Raw genomic sequence first — 8,556 nt, 5'->3', positions numbered from 1 at the left:
GGAGGGCCACCCTGAAAAAAAAAAATCACTAAAAATTGTAAAAAAAAATAAAAAAAAAAAACATTAAAAAAAAAAATTTAAACTTACCTAAACACTTGTTGCTAGGCAGTCTTCCTAATCTGCCTCTTCCTTTTCCGCAGCGTGTTCTGCTCCTGTGTGTGTTCCCAGAACACCATGGGGCCATTCACAGAGCGCCGCGCCGCTCGCGTGTGTGCAGTAGGGAACTGGCAGTGAAGCCGCAAGGCGCACTGCCTGTTTCCCTTACCTAGGATGCCGGGACCCGAGAGCCAAGGGATGGGTCGGCCTCGGGCGGCCGACATTGCGGGCACCCAGGACAGGTAAGTACTTATTTAAAGTCAGCAGCTACAGTGTTTGTGAATTTTTTTTTTTTACCGTCGGAATCCCACTTTAAGTTTTATTACTCTCTGTGTCCCTGCAGAGTAGATTTACCCTCTTCATTTGTCCTGAGGAACATTGTAACCAAAACAGGAAGCATTGGGAAATGCAAAATGTTAGAGCAGTCAAAAAAGTAAGAGGTCGGGGGAAAATTTCCAATTGACCAAATGTTGACGACAGCTGTCTACTATGTTGTGCATCTACAACAGGCAATGAAGAGAAATCCCCCCAGCAGGAAACAGACAATAAAGGATAACCTGATAGGGGTTGCCTACTTTATCCAAAACTAAAAGAAGTTGTGTCGGGAGATCTGCTTCAAGGTGTTTTATTATTGACGGTTCATTTTCAGGATTTCTAGAGACAGAGGTAGCAGTTAAAGCAAAAAGTGATTGTAAATTATCACCTTGTAAAACAACCCATTCAGTTAAAAATTGAAATGAAGGTAAAACATTTGTGTATAGACATAAAATAATATATAAATACCTTTTTTCCCTTTTGTATAAGTGATCATATTCCCTCTGTTCTCAGCTGCTTAAGAGCTGGGGGGAGGAGAAGCAACAGCACACTGAACTCTCCAGTGAATGGTTGTGCAGGGGGGCATGTCAGGAAATGTCTGATTATTGGAGGAGTTCCCAGCATAGTTAGGGTACTGATCACGGTGTGTTCTCTTGGTTAATGGGGTAATTTTTTCATAGGAAAGCAGGGGAACTGGCAGGAACACCAGGGTTTTTCACAAAGCAAGCAATACAAATAGAGCAGTATACTTTTTCAAGAACATGGTACAGCAGACACATATACAGAATATGACATGCTGGGGTAACAAACACTTTAATAAAGCAATTAAACCTTAATAAAGCAATGGGTTCTGATAGTATTCACCCCAGAGTTTGCAGAGAACTTTGAAGTATAGTTGTTGGACCATTAACAGGACTTTTCAATCAATCTTTTAACTGCTTGCTGACTGGGCCAAAGCTGAATGACGGCTAGAGCGCAGTCGGATAGCTCTGGGAGAGCGTACTATGATGTCCTCCCAGAATCGCGCTACCCACGCGCCCCCTGGGCCAGATCAGTGACCAGCAGTGCCATCAGTTCCCCAATCAGTGCCCAGCAGTGCCCTATCAGTGCCCAGCAGTGCCCTATCAGTGTCCAGCAGTGCCCTATCAGTGTATATCTGGTGTTGACTGCGCTACCATCTAAATCAATCTGCAATAACATCAGTGATTAACTGTTAATATCACCACTCAGATTCATCATTCTATGAAACATATATAAATAAAGTCGTATAAAGTCCAACTTAAATACACTTTTGCTGATAAAAACGTGGGTTCCTAAGTGGGTAATCCACTGCCGTTGTGCTGTTATGGTGCTCTATTTTCTCCTTGGTCTGAAAATTGGTCTGGTTAGGAAGGGGGTTTAACCACTTCAGCCCCGGAAGGATTTACCCCCTTCCTGACCAGAGCACTTTTTACAATTTGGCACTGCATCGTTTTAACTGCTAATTGCGCGGTCATGGAATGCTGTACCCAAACGAAATTTGCGTCCTTTTCTTCCCACAAATAGAGCTTTCTTTTGATGGTATTTGATCACATCTGCGGTTTTTATTTTTTGCGCTATAAATGTAAAAAACAGAAAATTTTGAAAAAAAATTATATTTTCAACTTTTTGTTATAAAAAAAATCCAATAACTCAATTTTAGTCATACATTTAGGCCAAAATGTATTCGGCCACCTGTCCTTGGTAAAAAAAAATGTCAATACGCATATATTTATTGGTTTGCGTAAAAGTTATAGCGTTTACAAACTAGGGTACATTTTCTGGAATTTACACAGCTTTTAGTTTATGACTGCCTATCTCATTTCTTGAGGTGCTAAAATGGCAGGGCAGTACAACCCCCCCCCCCAAATGACCCCATTTTGGAAAGTAGACACCCCAAGGAAATTGCATGTTAAGCCCATTGAATATTAGATTTTTTTGTCCCAAGTGATTGAATAATGATAAAAAAATAAAAATAAAAATTTTTTTACAAAAAGTTGTCACTAAATGATATATTGCTCACACATGCCATGGTTATATGTGGAATTGCGCCCCAAAATACATTTAGCTGCTTATCCTGAGTATAGGGATACCACATGTGTGGGAGCCTAGCCGCATATGGGGCCCCAAAAACCAAGCACTGCCTTCAGGATTTCGAAGGGCGTAAATTTTTGATTTCACTCCTCACTACCTATCACAGTTTTGAAGGCCATAGCATGCCAAGATGGCACAAACCCCGCCCAAATTACCCCATTTTGGAAAGTAGACACCCCAAGCTATTTGCTGAGAGGCATGTTGAGTCCATGGAATATTTTATATTTTGACATAAGTTGCGGGAAAATGACAAACTTTTTTTTTTTGTACAAAGTTGTCACTAAATGATATATTGCTCAAACATGCCATGGGCATATGTGGAATTACACCCCAAAATACATTCTGCTGCTTCTCCTGAGTATGGGGATACCACATGTGTGGGACTTTTTGGGAGCCTAGCCGCGTACGGGGCCCCGAAAACCAAGCACCGCCTTCAGGATTTTTAAGGGCGTAAATTTTTGATTTCACTCCTCACTACCTGTGAAAATAAAAAGATCTTGCGCATCAAATCTATCACCTTATGGTGTGAAAAGTGACTAGTGCTTAGAGTGTAGTAAAAAAAGAAAGAAAACAATTGCACACTTTTCAACATATGTGAATGTTTTGATAACGTAATGTTCAAAAAAAATTTTTAAATTTAAAGTTCAAAAATGCCAAGGTGGATAAGGTGGGATTAAATATCTGGGATAAATAGATGTTAAAAGTGATCTTCATATAGAAAGTCCCGGTGTTTATCAGGCTCTCAGAACTCTCACCTTAGGGGGAATAAATTCAGGCATCAATAGGTATCTTTAATTGGCGTGATGGTAATCTGGATTTCCCATCTGTTGGTGGCTGAGTCTATTACCTTCTCGATCTTCATGTGGGGAAATGCCTATTTGGAAATAATTTCCACCCGGGCTCCACCAGCCTCTCACCAGGAGGACTAGATCACATAGGTTAAAAACCAGATGGTGGATCCAGGTCTCAGGCCCGCCCCTATTTCACCACTAACATTGAGTGGGGGTACTTTTAATGCACAGTGAGCTTTGAAGTCCGATACTCCCTGAAGTCCTTGTCGGGACCGTCCGACCCGGAATGCACTTGTTGGTTCCGACTTGAAGGACCAAAATGTTGGGATTATTCTTCTCCTGTGATCTGTCAAACTCGGAGCCGTCGGCAGTGGTGGAGGCGATCGGGCCCTCTTCCATGTGTGTCGTCTCCATACCACATATCGTGGGAGCAAACGCTGTTGCTGTCAAGATGAATAAATCTGCGCTGCAGCTGAATGGAATTGAATACCTGAAAACAAAAAAAATGGTTAAAATACAGTAAACTATAAAAAAATTACACCCCTGAAAAGCAAACATGATAAAACATAACAACAATAAAACATTGCAGAATAGAATACAGTAAAAAAGAGCAGAACAATATAGAGAGAATAGAGAGAGAGAGAACAATAAAACGTCAAGTATTTTTATTTTTTTTATTTTATAATTTTTTGTGTATTTTTTTTTTTTAACTTTTTTTTACATTTTTTTTTACATTTTTTTTTATAACTGTAACTTTTATAACTGTAACGGTTCCAGGTTTGGGTCTCTCAAAATGCGATGGCATCTTGGGAGACCCTGTGAAAGTGTATCCTAGTCTGTGCAATGCTGTACTCTACGCTAAAACTCAACTAGTGTATGGTAGCGCTCAAAACATTCACCAATGCAAAGACCAGGATTGCCAGGACAGGAGGGACAATAATAGCGGATGTCACGCCTATATCCGCGCTTTCTGCAGACATGACATTTTCTTTGGGGGGCTCGTTGGGTAGGGGTACTCGGGAGGACATAAGGAAAATGCCTCCCATGCAGCCGGCTTACTGCATCTGGTTGGGGAAGGTGAGGTGGAGCACCGTCGGGATACAGAAGGGCTCTGACGATCTCTTCCTGGAATTTAAGGAAGGATCCAGTCTGTCCTGAAGCTCTGTATAGCACATGAGCGTTCAGCAAAGCCAATTTAAATAAGTATACAGACACTTTTTTGTACCAGCGTCAGGCCTTACGGGCAACTAGGTACGGCGCCAACAACTGGTCGTTGAGGTCCACCGCTCCCATATTGGTTATATTCGTGGACACAGAGGGGTTTCTCTACAACCCCAGTCGCCGTAGGAATTTGGACCGTCGTGTCTGCATTAAGGGAGGTAAGAACGAAAACATTCTTATTGTCCCTCCACTTCATAGTGAGCAAATTATTACACCGCAAGCAGGCTCTCTCCCCCAGCCTAAGACAGGAATCTACAAGCCGCTGGGGAAAGCCCCTGCGATTAGATCGCACGGTGCCACATGCTCCAATTTGATGATCAAAAAGGTGACTAAAAAGTGGCACGCTCGTGTAATAATTGTCCACATATAAAAATGGTACCCCTTTCCGAATAAGGGTGACACCAAGTCCAACACTATCTTGCCAGCGCTTCCTATGTAGGCAGGGCAGTTTGTCGGCTCTACGTGACTATCTTTGCCCTCATAAACCATAAAACTACATGTATAGCCTGTGGCCCTGTCACAAAGCTTATACATCTTGACCCGTATCTGGCACGCTTGCTGGGAAGGTACTGTTTGAATGACAAGCGGCCAGAAAATTTAATCAGGGACTCATGAATGCAGACAACTTGATGGGTAGTAAACAAGTCTGCAAAACGTTGGTTGAAGTGGTTTACGAGGGCCGAATTTTGTAGAGCCGATCGTATTCAGGGTCTCCACGAGGACGACAGAGTTCATTGTCATTGAAGTGCATGAACCGCAAAATCTGCTCGTATCATGCCCTGGTCATGGAGGCAGAGAACAAGGGCATATGGTGAATTGGGTCATTGGACGCAACGCACTCTTTTTAGATATGCCCATGTTGAGGGAAAGGCCCAGAAAGATCTTAAATTCGGAGACCTTATTGGTCTCCAATCTCTGGCAAGGGAGGACTGGGGAATAGTGGCGATGTGTTGACCAGCGTATAAATTGCTTTGGTCCACAATAGATCTATAGAGATCTTCGGTGAAAAGCAGTGAATAAAAATCAAGTGGCGTAAAATCAACTGTTTCCACCTGAATTCCAGGTTGGCCAGTGATTGGGGGAAGTACGGGTGCTGCAGAAGTGGTGGGTTCCCAATTAGGATTGTCGAATGCAGCAGGAAGGGCACTATGGGCACAACAGGCCTGTGTTCGTCTTCTTGGTGGCAGCGGGACACTACTTGTGCTTGCCACCTCGCCAGCTTGAACTGCACTTATGGGACTCACCACGTCACCACGTGATACTGCAGTGCTGGATGTACGACCAGGGTGTACTAGGCCGCTGGTGCTTGCCAGTTCACCAGAAGGAATAGCCACGCTAGTACTGCTCTGCTCCATACGAGGGACCTGTGGTTCTTGCACTTCAAGGACAGAAGAAGAAGATTGGGGTCTGGTACGCCTGACCTTGGCAGGGACCACAACTCCGTCGTCAGAGCTATCTGTCATGGAGCCGCTGTCGTCTACAGGATCGTATTCTGAATCTGAATCTGACAGATTAGTGACTTCCTTTTCACTATCTGTCATACTCAGAAACGTACACAAAATATAGCAGTGCAGTACTCAATACAGGTCAGATGTATACACATAAAATGTACATATTAAACGTACATAAATAAAACGCATGAGGCAAAGTCCCAAAAAGTATATCTTAGTCCGAGGAGATCAAAAGCTGCCCACTTGCAGAACGGGGATCCCTCAGTTGGCAAGGAAAGGGTGCAGTGATAGGATAAGATTGTATTTGTTGTATCACCACCAATGTGAACCTCCACCAAGGGTCTAGGCTGATCACCTTATTGAGTAGACCTTCTGCGTTAACAGCAAAGTCACTCATGCATTCCCTTCCACAGGGTAAATTATGGAGATAGGGGTCCACAGGCAGTGTCCCAAATTCAGTCTCATCGGTTGATATATATCATGTTAAAAACAAAAATAACAGGACATAGTGCTCTCCATACGAAAAGGTATAAAATGTATTAAATAAGAAGAAATATTACTCACAAAGCAAGCACTGTTTCCCAGTGCAGGAGTATACAGCATAAAATGAACCAGATGGGTGGCTGTACTGACATCACAGAGCCTCTTGCACGTGTATCGTCCATGTGGACTTCCTCAGCGAATCTGATTGGGGGCCCGTGTGTCAGCTCTTATATCTAATCCTGGTTCCACATACAATTCATGATGATACTGGAAACCCCGCCCACTCTCCAATAATACACAGATTAATGGACTTAACTACCAAGTAGTAGAGAATCAGGAGTGGCTACAAATCTAATAGGACACAAGCAAGCTGAATACACTGATAACTTACTGATAGGCAGCCACCATTCCTCCCATGTTATGAGCTAAAGCATTTCCAGGTCAAATCCTTTTCTTCCAATAGCAGTGAACACTGCTGTGTCCTGAAAGGCAGCCCGCCCCCATTTCCGGGTCAAAAAAAAAAAAAAGAAATTTTTGCCTACGGCACCTGGTATTCCCAGGCAGTCTCCCATCCAGGTACTAACCAGGCCCCACCCTGCTTAGCTTCCAAGATCAGACAAGATCGGGCGCTTTCAGGGTGATGTGGCTGTAGGCAAATCCATCTCGTTCAATGGCAGCTAACGCTGCTGCGTCCTGGGAAGAAGCCCACCCTCTAAAGGGGCGTTCGTATGGAGACGGGGATGGGGGGCGGGAGCACAACAAACAAACCGCCGCTTTCATACATGTCGCTCACAGACTAAGTGAACGGCAACAGGGAGCGTAGACGCAATGCGCGCTCCGCCCCTCCCTTCCACGTCACCCCCAATTCCCAATTAGGATTGTCGAATGCAGCAGGAAGGGCACTATGGGCACAACGGGCCTGTGTTCGTCTTCTTGGTGGCAGCGAGACACTACTTGTGCTTACCACCTCGCCAGCTTGATTTGCACTTATGGGACTCGCCACGTCACCACGTGATACTGCAGTGCTGGATGTACGAGCAGGGTGTACTAGGCCGCTGGTGCTTGCCAGTTCACCAGAAGGAATAGCGGCGCTAGTACTGCTCTGCTCCATCGGGCACTTTCAGGGTGATGTGGCTGTAGGCAAATCCATCTCATTCGATGGCAGTTAACGCTGCTGCTTCCTGGGAAGAAGCACGCCCTCTAAAGGGGCGTTCGTATGGAGATGGGGATGGGGGGCGGGAGCACAACAAACAAACCGCCCCTTTCATACACGTCGCTCACAGACTAAGTGAACGGCAACAGGGAGCGCAGACGCAATGCGCGCTCCGCCCCTCCCATCCACGTCACCCCCTGGACAGATCGAGATGCAAACTCCAGTCTCCTTGGCAACGACATGAAATCGCTCCCAAGAGCGCCTCCTTCATTCCTCTGGCCTGTCAGCGTGGGTAATAACAACATTCACCCACAATGGCAAGCAGGCTAACATAAAATTAGCAACTAATCAGAGACATAGGGAGCAGAAACAAGGCTAACGTTAATAAAAAAATAATTATAATAAAGTAAAAATTATTATAAAAATAATGTAATATAGTTATAAAGCTAAGAGGAGGGAGGCTACTCAAAAAGTACCTATGGGGATACCCCAAAGAGGCTATAATTGAAGCATATGGGGGAAGTTCATAAAGTCACCCCCCTCCCTTATGGCAGAATCCATCCTAAGGTGTCCTACACACTCTTCCAGATGGAGAATATGTACCAAAAACAAATGCTATTCCCTCCCAGTTGTCACCAGAGGGATATACGAAAAGTGAAATGGAAAAAGTCAAACAAAATACATATATCGCCACCCCATGTAATATCGTGTAGGACCTACAGGGGTTAAAAATATGAATATAAATTTGATAGAAAAATTATAATAAAAAGACATCAGTACAACCACCTCATTTGTACACAAATACAATTAGAATGTATACATATACCACAAACAAATATACATTATGGACCAATATTCTAAATGGTAAGGGGCTAGAAACCAACATAAACTAACGGTCTGAAATAAAACAATTAAGGTCAAACTCAACGTTCAA

At 43.8% G+C, this 8,556-nt stretch overlaps 1 pseudogene; it reads right to left on the bottom strand.

Annotated features, from left to right (window-relative positions):
- Positions 1-7,004: 7,004 nt before the first annotated feature.
- On the bottom strand, positions 7,005-7,123 carry LOC141124399 (5S ribosomal RNA; annotated as a pseudogene).
- Positions 7,124-8,556: the final 1,433 nt, after the last annotated feature.

The sequence above is a fragment of the Aquarana catesbeiana genome, linkage group LG01 (genome assembly GCF_042186555.1).
Source record: "Aquarana catesbeiana isolate 2022-GZ linkage group LG01, ASM4218655v1, whole genome shotgun sequence".
Classification (NCBI taxonomy): Eukaryota; Metazoa; Chordata; class Amphibia; order Anura; family Ranidae; genus Aquarana; species Aquarana catesbeiana.
The sequence above is the reverse complement of the archived record's forward strand: the minus strand, read 5'-3'. Positions and strand labels throughout refer to the sequence as shown.